This window comes from Phalacrocorax aristotelis, chromosome 1, assembly GCF_949628215.1.
Source record: "Phalacrocorax aristotelis chromosome 1, bGulAri2.1, whole genome shotgun sequence".
In the NCBI taxonomy this organism is placed as follows: Eukaryota; Metazoa; Chordata; class Aves; order Suliformes; family Phalacrocoracidae; genus Phalacrocorax; species Phalacrocorax aristotelis.
The window spans coordinates 132,653,400-132,668,105 of NC_134276.1; the positions used below are offsets into that span (position 1 = coordinate 132,653,400).

The 14,706-nt window shown below is 46.9% G+C and overlaps 1 protein-coding gene across 1 annotated transcript in view; it reads right to left on the reverse strand.

Moving 5' to 3' along the window:
- MLF2 (myeloid leukemia factor 2) overlaps positions 1-14,706 on the reverse strand; it is a 104,572-nt gene that overhangs the window by 19,126 nt on the left and 70,740 nt on the right. The window lies entirely within an intron of this gene.

The following is a 14,706-nucleotide window of genomic DNA, read 5'->3' on the forward strand; positions in this document are numbered from 1 at the left end:
GTCTGGAGCCACTTCAGTGCAGGGGCCACCACAGCCCTGGTGCTCCTGTCCTGGCCCCTTCCTGCCTTCCCAGCTCGGTGTCAGGGAGGCGATTTGGGGCCTTCTTCTCCAGCAGGGATGGGCCTGATTCAGGCAGGCCCCTCTGGTCCTGGGACATCCCTGCCTCCGGCTGGAGCCAGCTGGGCTCCGCGTTCAAGGGCCTTTGCAGCACAGCTGTTGCAGCCATGCCCTCCCTCTGCCGCCCAGGGTCAGCCTCAGCCATGTTCGCTGCGGCCCAGTAGAGCTCCCTCGGCAGCTGGAGCCAGTTAGGGTGCCTTCCCCTGTGAACAGCATTTCAAAAGCAGGTAACTGCTGCCTGGGATTGACTTGCAACACCCCTCACTGATCCTGCCCACCTCAGGCACTGTGACCAATTTGCTGCTTCAACCTGTGTGTATCCTTTAGCTGCGCTTTTGCAATTTTGTATTCCTGCTGTTGCTCCATTTTAAAAATGATGGATTCTAGTCTCTTTTGCGTTGGAGCAGGTCCTCAGAACTCCCCCAAACTTTCTGCTGACCAGTTGCCTGTTACTGTTCGGTACTGAAGATAAATTATTAGCGGATGATACAACCTCTGCAGAGGCTGATGACAGTTTTCACGCTTTTTCCCCACCACTGCAACAGTGCCTGACTATGAGTAGTGAAGAATGTACTTGCCAGTGAGAAGCTGTGGAGACATAACTCCACCTCTGCTTTCTACATGGGTGCAACACCAGTACCTCTGGCTCTATCCAGCCCATCATCCAGAATGAAGTGAGGCAACACCTGATTGTTAGGCCAGCACTAGCAGTGTGAGCAGCCATCCCTCATTTCCTCTGAGGAAACACTGCAGCGCAGAGGGAGGTGACAAAGGGCTGCCAGGCAAGTTCCCAACGTCTCTATGGACCCCTTGACTCCACAGTTTCTACTAGTTCTTCCATCTTATTCCATTTTATTGAACACCTTTGTCATCATCTATGGATAGTTAGAAGATACAGATATAGAAATAGAAGAATGTCTGCTTTGGTATTTTTTCATCTCAGTGACCTGTGGGACATCATCACTGACTTGAGGGCTACAGATAACATAATGGGAAATTGCAGTTTCTTCCCTTTCCTTAGATCTGCAAAGATCCATGATGTATCTGGTGGTGTTTTAGCTGACAAGGCGATCACTACAAGAAGTTATGTAGATTTCCAGAAAAAAATTGAGGATACAGCGTTCTGCACTGCACTTCATCTCAAGCCTGCCTGTGTGCTTGATTTGCACCCAAACTTGAAGGTGCTTTTTACGATTCAGTCTAATTCTTCTTCCACAGTGAGATCAATGGTGTCGTGCTGGTGTCATCAAGGTAAGAGCAAAGCCCATCTTCACCAGTGATTCCTCAGAAGTAATGTTACCATTCAGGGGCCTTATCCACCTTTCTTGGCTCTGTGCTAATTCTCCACTCATTTATTTTAATTTCTGTAACCTCATCAGCTGGGGGCAGAACTCCCTCAACTGTCCCTTCCTTGCTTCCAATGGCACCTGCTCCTAGCAGCTCTGGTCCTGCCAACTGAGTGGCACTGGAGATTTCCTTCTTTGTTGTTCCCCTCCAGGGCTACTTGCTTTGAGGGAGTTGTGGAGGTGGTGCAGTCATGCTCTTGCAGGCTCTGCTACACTGCCCTCTAGACTGACAATTTCTGCTTCTGATGGCCCTTTTGTGTAATTTAGAAAAGCAAATTCAGATGCCAGTGCAGGTATTGCTGCCTACTAGGTCTTAGCTGGGTCCCTGTCCTAGCTCTGACGAGTGAGTGACCCCTTGCTCTCTGGCAGGGACCACCTGATGATCCTGGACCCACCAGGGCTGTGATCTCACCATCTGAAGGCTGTGGCAGGGTGTTCCAAGCCTGCTGGGAGAGTGCTGGTGGGGTGTGAGCTGCTCCTTGTTGGGTGACCATGCAGGTGCAGCCTCCTGAAAGGACAGCTCTGGCTGCAGTGGTGAGCTGCAGATGGCAAGCATGCCATGAGGCAGCTGATCTCTGTGTTGGGTGAATAAAATCAGTTAACACTTCCAGTTAAGCAGAGCAACCTGACCTAGCTTTGGAGTCAGCTCTGCTGTGACCAAGGGATTGGGCTAGAGATCTCCAGAGGTCCCTTCCCACCTATATCTTTCTGCGATATATGAAGAAATGGAGGTCTGCCATGGAAAGTTTGAGCTGAGTCTGAAGATATTTTCAAGGGCTGAGCTCAGAAGTGAATGCTCTTTGCATCTTATAGCTGTCACCTCCTCATTTCCCCCTTAGGCAAATGATGCCCTCTGCCCAGCCTCTCTGGTCTTTCACACCAGTTTTAAGCCGATAAATCAAACAAAACCAGCATAATCAAAACCATCACATGGGCAGAATCATGAACCCTCCTTCAGACCTGGAAAAAGTGAGCCCTCCAGCTGCTGCTGGTCTGGGAGGAAAACCCATCTTGCTTCAGGAAAGTCCATAATCACCCTGTTGTACTAGCTTTAAAAAAACAGCAAAGACAAATTACTTCTCCCACCACCACCCCTTCCTCTGGGATCAGGGGCTTCTTTAGGCCCTCTGGTTAGAAGGCACATTGCGCAGTTTCTTCCCATATGCCATATGGGAAACTGAAACAACTTGCCTTCCCAGATTCTTAAGAAGCCCATGTACTTTTCCCTCCCACCTCTCTCCCTTATTTCAAGAGCAGAGTCAAAGACAGACACACTCATGGCTGATCCAGTCCGTGTGTTTTCTCAGGGAAGAAGTCTGTGTTTACATGTGTGGGCTCAGAGTGGGGACATAACACAGATGGGCAGGACTGGAGCACTGCATATGAGTGGATAAGTTTGGGGGTTGTTTCCTGGTGAGCTCTTACGTTTTAGCAAAACTTGACAGTCACAGGCGTGAGGAGAGACCTAAGGTGTTAGTATTCAAGGGTCTCAGTCACACAAGATGGCTTATGGACCAAGCGTGGTGCCATCAGGTACAACTTCACCCTTGTGGGAGGCATTTTCTATCAGACACAGAAGAGGATGCTTTCCCATCTGAGGCTATTCAGGAAGCCTGAGTCCCAGCTGGAAGTATCTGTGCACAGCAGTAGCTCCTTAGCTGAGCCTCAGAGAACTGGGATATCAGAACAGCTATCCCCTTCACCTTGTCAGGTGTACCTGCACAGGCAGGCTATGGCAGATGACCAGGTGACTTGCTGCAAATCATCCATTAAAGAAGATAAAAGAGCATGCAACCTATGTATGTGCTGTGAGCGATATCTAGCTGACGCTACTTGTTGCTGGTGGGCTGTAGGAGCTGCACATGCTACAGATCTCCAGTGCTTTTTACAATGACATTTATTGTTCCCATTCTCTACTGTGGATCTTAAACACACTGTCACAAAAAGTCCAGCTGAACGTTTCCAATATCCTTGTGGGATTCAAGATGCTTTATTCTCAATAGAGCCGCTTAATTCATGAAGTGTCAGCGGGGTGTTTGGCCACATGTCCTGCAATGAAGAATCTTGTCCCTAAGTCCAAAATGTTACTGCAGCTTTGTGTGTCCAAGATGGAGGATCCTAAAATCAGTAAAGGCTGCAAAATGTAGCAGAAATAGTCAGCTGCCAGAGCTCTGCGATTACACGTATCTGCCAATACCTCTCTGGCAGCTCAGGTAGACTCATGTCTTAGACTTCCCTAGGTCTTACAGCAATTCATCCATCATTTTGGGATGCATTTATTAGGCTGCATAATTTGTAATGAAAATTTCAAAGACCCTTACCTGAAGCGTCCTTCAGCAGCTTTTCTGTTGTTGCACATCCAAATGACTTCACAAAAAGGTCTTTGCTAGATAGCACTCCACGGCATGAACTCAGGTAGCGCTTTGTTAGGCTCATCCCTAAGCACACCAGAAATCCCATCTGAAAACTTACAGCTAGTTGCTGTTTTCTTATGTGAAGGACAGTTTCTTAAATAGCATTTCTAAATTTTTTCCTATGTCAGATCCAGTCTTGAAAACAGCTGAGACTGTTGTATATGGCTCCAACAAACCTGAGCTTCCAGGAGAGTAGCATGGTGGATATGGACGCAGATTTGAGCTGGGAATTTGCCAGTTCTCCACAAGGTAAATTTCACAGAAGATTCAGTAGGGAAGTTTGGGAAAACCAGTCTTGCAATTCAAATGAGTCATGAGGTTTTGCTCATAACTGAAGAAAATACAGACTGCTTCAGGGTCTGTGAACCCTTTTTCATAGCTGTAGAAATAAGCATTTTTGTAGAACACTGCTAACAGTGTGCTGTGTTGACTGTAGTTTCTTGTTGGGAGAGGATCATGTTCCACCTCAGCTTCTCTATGTTTTAAAGGGTTTCCAGATCAAATCCTGACTTAAGGTCTCCTATCTGTGGCAGGATTCCTATAGGTGTTCCCGGTATTCCCCAGTGCTGCTTTTGCTTTTCCTTCCAAGAGTGAAAAACCTACAGATAGCTGACGGGATCCCAGACTGCAGACAAGAAGGAAGACTGCTGTCATGGAATTGGGATACAGTGGTGATACCTGTGGTGTCCCAATTGCTATTCAGTAGAACATCCCAGCGCTGTATGTGCTCTCATAGCTGAAGACTCCAAGGGAACCTCCAGCAGGACCCAGTCCTTCTGCATGACTGCACAACATTCTGCACAACAGCTGAGCCCTAAACTCTTCTGTCAAGACCTCTGCTTGTGCTGAAAAAGAGCACCACTCGGGGAGAATAGGCAGCACAACCAAATGCAGCTCAAACTGATACTTCTTCCAGCTTGGAGGGTGCACCTTATATTGCTTTCCTTGATCCTCTCGAACAGATCTATTACTCTGGGAGGAATCTCTGGAGTCCTTTAAGCATAGGTCTATGGCTTTCCTGCCTCAAGGGCCCCCTGGTGGCACCAAACTTGACATGTCTGTAAATACTTCACAGAAAGATTGTGAGCAGTTGTCATCCAAGTTTCTCTGTACCTGAAATGCCTGGCACAGAGCATGCTGTGAGCTGTCTGTTAGAGTGGAAGAACCAGGAATGCCTCTGATCACACCACCAGTTTTATGAGAGGCCTAACTCAAACCTGGAGAAACAAGAAGTACCTGTGTGTTCAATCAGCATCAGATTTGTCTTGGCTGAGTGTCCACAGTGTGATTTGAAGAGACACAGGTTGCTCTCTGGTTTCCAGGAGAAACAGTCCTTTGCCTTGAGAGTTCAAGGCAGGTCTAGGGGACCTGGAAGGAGATTCCTCCTCCCTTGTATCCACTCCTTGAAGTGGGACACTGTATTATTTTCCTAATATCTGCTCCAAAAATCTCTCCTGGCCCAGTACAGCTCTTACTATGTTTTGGGTTTTTTTTGTCTGGAACAAGAACAATTCTGGGACAGAAAAGGGATATTTCATCTGGTGGGTCCTTTCTGAAAAAAAACAGCCTTTCTGGGTTGTACCATACTATCAAGTGCATCAGGCGGAGTGCAACCATACCCTCCTCTCATCTGTTGTTCTTATATGCTGTCAGAGGAAGGTTACCTGGAAGGTAAGGCTGGACAGAACAGCTCCTGTGAGCCTCTTGCACAACTTCAGGAGCCTTAAAGGACTTGTGGGAAGGCTCTAGTAATCCCAGGACTCACAACTCTTCTGTGGCCAGGGTTGATTCCACCCATGCAGGTTCCAAAGCTCCTCCACTAGAAAGGCGTATAGACATTCACTCCACTGACAGTCTTCTCAGCTGTAGGTGATTTTGGACCCTTTCCCAGTAGCATTCCCTCCCATGTTGGATCCCCTAGATAGAGCCTTAGAGTTTGACTGTCCTCCCTTAGGAAGTTAGGGGCCTGTTTTCCTCATTGTCTACAATTCCAGGTAGTTATCAAGAACCTGTATTGAATGCCCAAAAGCAGTCCCAGTAACTGAGATCACTGCAACTTCTTGGAGAACCTGTTTTAGGGTTGTGAGTTGTAGAATTTTCTTGGGGAAACAAATTGCTGGGTTTAGCTGGCAGGTCCACAAGTTCTCAAGCAACCACAGCAACTGCCCCAGGTATCTTAAAATCTGTCAGTGCTGCACTGTCAGCTGGGTTTAGAACACTGCTTGGATAGTCCACTTTTCCCAGAGCCATTTACAGACATCAGCCAGCCATCCAGAGTGTAATTCTATGTGACAGTGATGGTATTTTAAAAGTTTTCTATACTTTCCACTCCTCAGCACAGTTTCTCATCACAGTTGTGCTAGGGCAGTGCCTGTAGGAACCTGCCATGGAAGTAATTTGACGTATTCTCTAGTCTTATTACACGCTCACCTTTTCTTCTCCTCCACCTTTCAAACTGAATGTTTACATTGGTCTGGCTTATGGCACCATGAAGGACCATATTATCACAAATTGTGCAGGGGGGGATGAGAATGTAGCCAGGGGCAGTCATTCCCAGTGTCACTGAGACAGGAAAGCAAACCTGGGAGAGAGTCTCTTGGATCAGTTTCCTCATGACAGCAGCTATAAGGTGAAATCCCACCCTCAGGCACCTGGGAACCTTCCAGGTCATCTTCCAACCCTTCAGTGAGCATGCCCCTTCACTTCAAAGAATTATCTGCTTTTTATATCCACCCAAAATATTTGTTTTTCACAAACCAGGGCAGGAACCACTGTTAGTCTTGGTTGGTTTGTTTGTTTGTTTCTTTTGAATAACTACTCTTGGGCCAGTATTTTGACTGTAGCCTCCTTTTCCATTATTAAGGCTTGTGAACTTTACCTTGGCTCACGACTGGATCATTTGTCTGTATTTCCCCTCCTGCATAAGCTGATCTGGTCTTACCGTTCAGGTGGGGGCACACAGAACCCTTGAGATGACCAGTCTTTCAGAGTGACTTTTATTTTGACTTAATAAGCAACACACAAAAGAAAAATTATAATAATAGAAAAAAAAATTAAAAAGAGAAACCCCTATATCTCCTTCAAGTCTGGAACAAGTGAACCCTCTGACCACCTGTAGCTAGGGAAAAAACAGCACGTCCTTGCTAAACTCAGGGGAAAGTCCCCACACCCACATACCCCCACCACCTCATTTCATTTGAGTCCAGGAGCCTTTTCCTTCCTTTTCCCTGTGGGTTATATGCCCCAGCTCAGCAGTCATGTCCTCTGCTGTTTCACAGCCCTGCACTGGAGTTTTCTTGGAGAGCGAGACCAGCTGGCTTTATTCCTGAGTCCTGAAAAGGACCCACATGCACTCTTAGGGAAGCCCTCCAGTTAGGGCTGTAAGTAAGTGAAAAGCCTGGGGAAATATGAATAGGTAGTGGTTTATTCTCAATTATGGTGATCAGCTGGCTTGGCTTCCTCATTCCTGCAGAGCTCCATATCCTAGGGCAGAGCAAGACGATGTCATCTACCATTCTTCATGTCAACAGTCTGCAGGTGGTGGAGAGGACACCACAAGAGTTCTTCCCATGAAAGAACCTCACTGTGAAAAACATGTACCTCATTTCCAGCCAGATTTTGGTTTTAATTTCAAGCCACTGGTCATCCTTATGCTACTCTGCTGGAGTAGAGAATCTGCCACTATTTCACATCTTCTCCTCATGGAGAGAAAATATCAAAGATAGATTATGAATGTAAGCGTAAAAAGGGTTGTACCAATGGTCTCTCTAGCCTAGTGCTCTGCTATGGCTGATACAAGATTCCTAAAGAAAGGCACTGAGAGACAGAACATCACATAGAAGTTTCCTGTAAACAAGAGCTGAGGACATCCTGAGCTGGCAGGCATACCCAGGCCATCATATTCAGAAGCTAGTGAGGAACTGATCCTCCACAATTTACCTAATCCCTACTTGAACTCATTTATACTCCCAGTCTCTACAACATCCTCTAACAATAATTCTATGATCTTTGTGACATGAAAAAATGTATTTTCTTTTGTTTGCAGTGAAATCACTGCCTGAGCTTACCATTGCTTCCGTTGGATTAGGTAAAATAGGTCGTGTTTGTTCTGTACATTTGAAAGCAAGATCGCCAGGTCCCAACTCAAGTTTTTTTGTACCACTCTTCTAAATCGTTTTCCATTTTTCCACATCCTTTTTCAAATCATGGACACATTCCAGTAATTTGTGCTGTAAACAGAGGTAACACAATCTGTTCACTCTTTGAGATCCTGTTTTATAGAGCATGCTATCATGCATCTCCCTCCCTGGAGTCTTGTCTTCCCAGGATACTGTATTCTGTTCTGGAAGTGTGATGCACATACTTTGTTCCTCAACATATAACCTTATGTTTTAATTCTAAGTGTGATTTTACCAGGAGTCTTAGGAGGCAGTTTCTTCCCATTAACCTTGCCAAATGTGAAATGTGCACCATGCCAGGAGAGACAGTCACACCTGCAGAGATGTGAAGGCCTCCTAGCCACATTTTGGCAGCATAAGACAGCCATGGACATCAGAAAGCAGCTGGATGTTGGACAAATCATGTGGAAGCCTAGCACTGGAAACTCACAGAGTCTGAATTTCTAGGATGCTTTCATCTCATCAGCAAAGGGTCTGAAGTATTTACACAGGACACAAAAGCATTAGCTGCTTTATCTTCTACCTTCGTGCACACTGGAGAGGGTTATTTGGTCTTTCATGGCTTTCTGAGAAAAATCTGGCAGAGAAGCCTGTTAGAGTGGTGAAAACACTGCTCAGCATAGCTGGCTCACCTCCTGGAGACCAGGACCTGACATCTGGAAATAGAAACTTCTTAGAACCAGGAAAAATTATAAACAGCACCAAACAAACAAACAAAAAATTCAAGCTTAAGCCCATGTTTTCTTCACATGCCCTTAATTGCACCCAAGTGACCAACTCCTGGCAGAACTTCCTAATCTTCAGTTTTCTGGAGCTCCATCTTGAGAACTCAGATCTCTCCCAGCCCTCACTGTAACATGGGAGGTCCTACCCCTTCTTGGGAATTTTAAAGCTCCTTTACACAGGAGTATAGTTCCACCTCTTTGCTCTCAGCCTCCTTCGAGGGTAAAGAAGAGCCAGCCCTTACACCAGCAAAGCCTGTTGTATGTGCCATAACGATAGCCAGCCATCTTTCAGCATGGTGAGAATGGAGGTACCTCTAGAGCCAGCAGGGTCTCTTTGCAGTGCTGAAGACTAGGAAAATGCCGGGCTTCATTAAAAAGAACACAGCAAGCAGTGATTGATCCCATCTTCATGGCGCATGAAAAGCCACATCTGCAACAATGTGGGACATTGACACACTGGAGCAAGTCCAGCAAAGGGCCCTAAGATGGCTGTGGGGTGGAGGACATGATGCATGATAAGGGGCGTTTGTTCAGCCTGAAGAAGAGGGGGAACTTAACTGCTGCCTGCTACTACCTAAAGGGGGTTAGAGATGATACAGTCAGACTTCTCTCACAGAGGCACAGAGAAAGGGCATGAGATGAGGAGCACAGTTTGCAACAAATGAACTTATGGGACACAAGGAAAAGCCTCTTCTGTGAAGGTGTTTCAGCAGTGGAACAGGTTTTTGGAGAGGCTGGAGAATGTCCGCGATTGGAGGTGTTCAGGATTTGCCTGGGCCAGGCCCTGAGCAACCCAGTCTAGTTCTAGAAGCACCCTGCCAGGAGCAAAGGGATGGAGTGGAGACCCCAGAGATCCCTTCCCACATGAATCTTCCTGTGGTGCAGTAGCTAACAAGTGGGTTTATTTGGTTTTGCATTTTTTCTTAATGGGGCAGTAGAAGCTATCTTACAAAACGATGCAGGCTGCTACCTGCCATGAAGTGCCAAATGGAGAAGAAATCGAAAAAACAGCTCAGCTGCCATGACACTCTGAATTTCAGTCTGTCACACAATCACGTTAATCCAGCATAAATGGGTAGTGTTGCAGAAAGGGGCAATCGCATCTTTCCTTTCATCTTTCCTGCTGTCTCTCTTTTGTCAACATTGATGAGCATCAGAGAATTGATCCAGCTGAAAACTAAACTATAAAGAAATAAACCCATTTTGATTTACAATGAGCCCTTTCAGTTTAAAAAATGGACCATCTCCCTCCCTAGCTTTTTTTTTGTTCAAAGCAAAGTGGCTAGGCATCACAAAATCAGAGACTTTATTCTCTTCAGGAGTATTCTGGAGCACTACTGTCCCCTTCCTTGCTGAGCCATTGTCCACATGAACCTTCCCTTGGATTGTATTCTTCTGCAGATGATTTCTCATAGTGTCACATGCTCCTTTAGTTACCCTCTACTTTTTTTATATCTAGCTTTCCCACTAAGAAGGAAATAACATGTTCTTTATTATTAAGAGTATGCCTGTAGCCTCCAGAGCACTGTAGTTAGAGCACTCCTCAGCTCCTTTCAGCCCATACTTGAGTCAAGGAAATTTTTTAGGACCGTTCTGCTACTGCCCCAGTCACTCAGCAACACATGGCACATTGGGTCAGTGCCTGACTCCTTCACCTCAGTGTCAGGTCACTGTAGCTGAGCGCTTTCTCCTTACAGATGCCATGCTTCTCCCATCCCTTGCATGCATTGGGCTCCTGGGTACCCTCCTTGCTCTTGAAAAAACTCACTGCAGCCCTGGAATGCTTGGGAGGCTATCACATAATTTTCCATTGGATTAAAAGCATGGCATGAATGCTGCAATGAGAAGTGAATAAAAATGTAATCTAGCTTGCTGCATGGATTTTTGTAGTTGATCCATCTGACTGTCTATGTTGCAGAACCCAGAGGCTGTGGCATCAAAGACATCCTGCAGCATCAAAGACATTGCTTAACTAGATATTGGCCAGGATACCGATATCCATCACCATCTCCACAGGTAGTTGTGGATGTCCAAAGAGGACCCTGCAGCCTTTCCTGGGAAGGATCTGGAGGCCTTTTAAAACAATACAGTTACACACTTCTCTACAGCTAATGCTGGGCAGATGCAAGATGCTAGCTGCCAAATATGCCCATGAATGTTGCAGATTCTCTTCAGTAATGAAATCACTGGGGTTTTTTAGCAGAAATGCAGCCCACAGCTTCAATCAACACCCTACAATGTTGTTCCTGACTTTCTAATTCACGTTTCTCTAGGACATTCAGCTGTCTGGTGAGGATTGTCATACAAAGGTTGCTTGCCTTTTAGCACTGTAAAGAAAGAGGCTGCAAAGAATCCATAAAGCTATGTTTCCTAAAGATGTTTGGATTCTGTGAAGCAGGCCACTGCTAGACTCCTCTCAGCTCCACATCAGAGACCTGTGATGATCCAGGCACTGCCCATTCAGCAAATCCTCTAAAAAGGACCTTTTCCAAAGTAAAGAGCTTCCCAACAAATGTCAGGAAGCCAGCCACTCTTCCTCCTCCTAGCACTTCTGCAGAGGCACTTTGGTTTTGCCTGAAACTACTGGGAGATGTTAACTTCCTCTTTTCTAATCCTCTTCTCCTCAGCCCTTTTTGGAATCTGTCACCTCAGATAAATGGGTCCCTCCTCCAAGACCACTCTCTGATGCATGGGGCACCCAGGCCCTGGGAAAATAATATGCTGTTTCCAGGCACCACAGACAGACAGAAGCCTGGAGCAACTGCTTCCTCCTGTGGGAATGAAAGCACATTTGGTACCCACCGTGGACTTAAAGAAGCTGAGTGGTTTCATATATGGAGTGGATCTCAGGTTGGTGCCTTGGTAGGAATCATCACAGTCCTTTGTGGGGAAGAGTGGTTTGCACCCCTCTACCTCAGGGGTGCCTATTTCGATGCATTTCCCCATTGTGCATCTCACACAAAGCCTGCTAAGCCGTGGGCACCAACCCTTCTGGTTCAGGATTCTGCTGCTTGGCCCCTTCGCAGCCACAAGGTGTTGACTTGGGAACCACCGCATCTGTATCTGTGCTAAGCCCCCAGAGAAGGACAGCTCTGTTACTTGCCCCCTGGAGCTGAGTTTCCCAGTCAATGCCAGAAGTCTTGCAGTTAATCCCAGCCTGACCCCTGGAAAGCCTTTTGCCTGTCCAGGCGCCTGTCAAGTACCAACCTGTCTGGCAGCCTTTGCTTAAGCTACCTTTGCCAGACCTTCCCTTCTGTCTCCGCAGGCATGGCTGCTTTCTTTTTACAGCCCCTCACCATAAAGTTATTTGTTATCTTTTATTAGTAAGTAACTTCTTTTTGCTTGTTATATTTGCTTTAGCTCTGGGCAAACATCAATCAGGACATTTTGTATGAGGTCCATTTGGTGAGCACTCTATCTCAGGAACACCCAGACCAGCTGATCTCAAGTTGCACAGCTGATAACCCAGTCTTCAGGTCACAGCGCAATTTCTTAGGTTAGTTAAAGACTGCAAATAAAATACAGAACACCTTAAAAAGCAGCGTGGAGTGGAAGATTATGACTAGCTTCAGACTTGAGGCTGAAAGGACCAAAATGTGAAAGTGGAATCACTCAGACAAAAACATGGTATCACAGAAATCTGGAAACGCAATGGAAAATTCCTTCAGCAAGACTAACTCAATGATAGTGCAGAATAGGGTTTTCTATTCCTATTTTTCTTGGTAAGTGTACATTGCAAGGTCACTGCTGCAGGCAAGTCTAGAACCTGGCTGAAGCTAGTTAATGCCATTGGACGAAGGAGTATTTAGTGAGATCCTGGGCGACTCCTGTCGTAGCCTGCCCCTCATTCCCCATGGCTCTGCCAGGGTGCCACACGTCCCTCTCAGCCTCTCTGCTCATTGAGCCCTAGGTGACCCACACACGCAGTTCTAAGAAGATGCCCTTGTGTTGATCTTTCTCCGGTCACTGTTATTTCTGCAGCGGGGTCCTGTTCTGGGAGATGACGAAAATGCCATTCAAGGCAGTCAGCATTTAAAATGGGTCGTTAGAGAGAAACGTCACAGGTGTCTTTGCTAAAGATAGTCTGGTGCTGAGTAAAACAGTGCCTCCAAAACCTTCATTTCACAACATGCTCACTCAGCATAATAACCCCTCAGGCCCAAACACCCCCCACTGCCAGACAGCTCCTGTCACTTTCCTGTGGTCTCCATCAGTCCCTCATGACCACCGCTCAATGAGCGGCGCAGAATGGGAATACGTCTCTCTGCTTTGCCAGTTCTTAAAAGAAGCATTTCCTAGAGCATGGATTCAGTTAAGGGTGGTTTTGGGGGACTAAAGGAGAGTAGTGCCAGGACGGCAAGGCTAAGAGTGCAGAGTGGGTTGGGATGGAGGGGGAGATCCGCGAGCTCAGTGTCCCCCGGGCGAAGGCAGGGCAGGGAGAACAGATGGTGCTGGGCTGCAGAGCCATACATGTCTCCCCACCACAGTTCCATCTCCCTTCTCTCTCTCTCACCTTCACCCACACACTCACACCATTCTCACACTGCTGATTCAGGGGAAAGAGAGGTTGATGCTTTCTGCTTGGACTGGGCACCACAAACTGTTTTTCTTGAACAGGAGGAAAAAACACCTCCCGCCAACCGTCACAAGTTCTCCCCCATCTTCTCCCCTCTCTTCCTCTCTCATGAGATCCCATGGGCTGTGTAACACAGAGGTCACAAAGGGCCACTACAACGCAGTCCCCCAGGGACATCAAGGCACACAGGTTGCACCAGATTCCCCTACACTGATCCCATTCCTCAGGAGACTGAAAAGCCGTGCATGATCGAAGAAATGAGAGCTGTCACCACAACAGGGAGCTGCTGAAGCAAGATGTACCACTTGCTCTCTTTTATCCTCCACCTTCACTACCCAGCTGAGGAAAACTAGAGAGCAAGCAAGGATCCTTTCACAGCAAAGAAGCGGCTGCTCTGAGTCACCTCCCTTCCCTCACCCCCAGGAAAAGCCCCAACCCAGCCTTTGGGGGATGAGCTGCCAAGGGGCTTGGGTGTCTGACACCTGTCATGAAGGGCTGATTAAGTCTGAAAGAGTCAGAGCCAGTGGGTTGCTGGAAAGTGTGAGCCACAATAGTGGGGGTTCTCTGAGGCAGAAGGGGCCCCAGGATGAGGCACACAGATGGAAATGTATTGCCCTATGCAGAGCTCAGCAGCTACACAGGAGCTAGGATGATCCCACTCAGTGCAGGAGCTTGGGTGCGTTTTCCCCAGTGCTGCAGAAGGAGGAGGGTCCCTTCCTCACATCCCTCACAGCTTGCAGACCCTATTCTCAGTGCTGGTTGCTTCTCCTGGATGCTCCTCTCTGTCTCCTCAGACCACCTCAGCTTTGTTCCAGATTGCCCTTAGGCTCTGGATTGATGGGTCGCACATGCCCTGGCTGGAGCTCATCTCAGACCCTTTCCTCATGCTGCCTGTGAACTGGCCAATGAGAAAAACATTTGAAGGATTAAAGAAGGAAAAAAAACCAACCAAACAAACAAAAAAAACACACACAAAAAACCCAAAACCCAACATCAACAACAAAAAAGAACAGCAGAAAAAAGACGAACACATTCTCAAAAGCCCTGAAACAATTAGAGAGAAGCTGTAAGAGGCGGAAAGATCAAACCAAAAAAGGTAAGAGATGAAAGAAAAACATGAAGGGCACTTGCTGGGAAGTGTCTTCTACACTTTTTCCACTGTCTATGTAGAAGCGAAACTTGTAAGAAAAACAACAGCGACCCAAAGAATTTCCACTAAAAGATGCTTAGAGCAGTGTCTCTGGTCCCTCCCTCCTCCTTCTCACTGGCTTCAGCTCTGCCTTCACGTGCCTCAGACTTAGACTGGTTTCTTGGTCGTGACGCATCTTCTTAGTGATACGAGGAAATTAG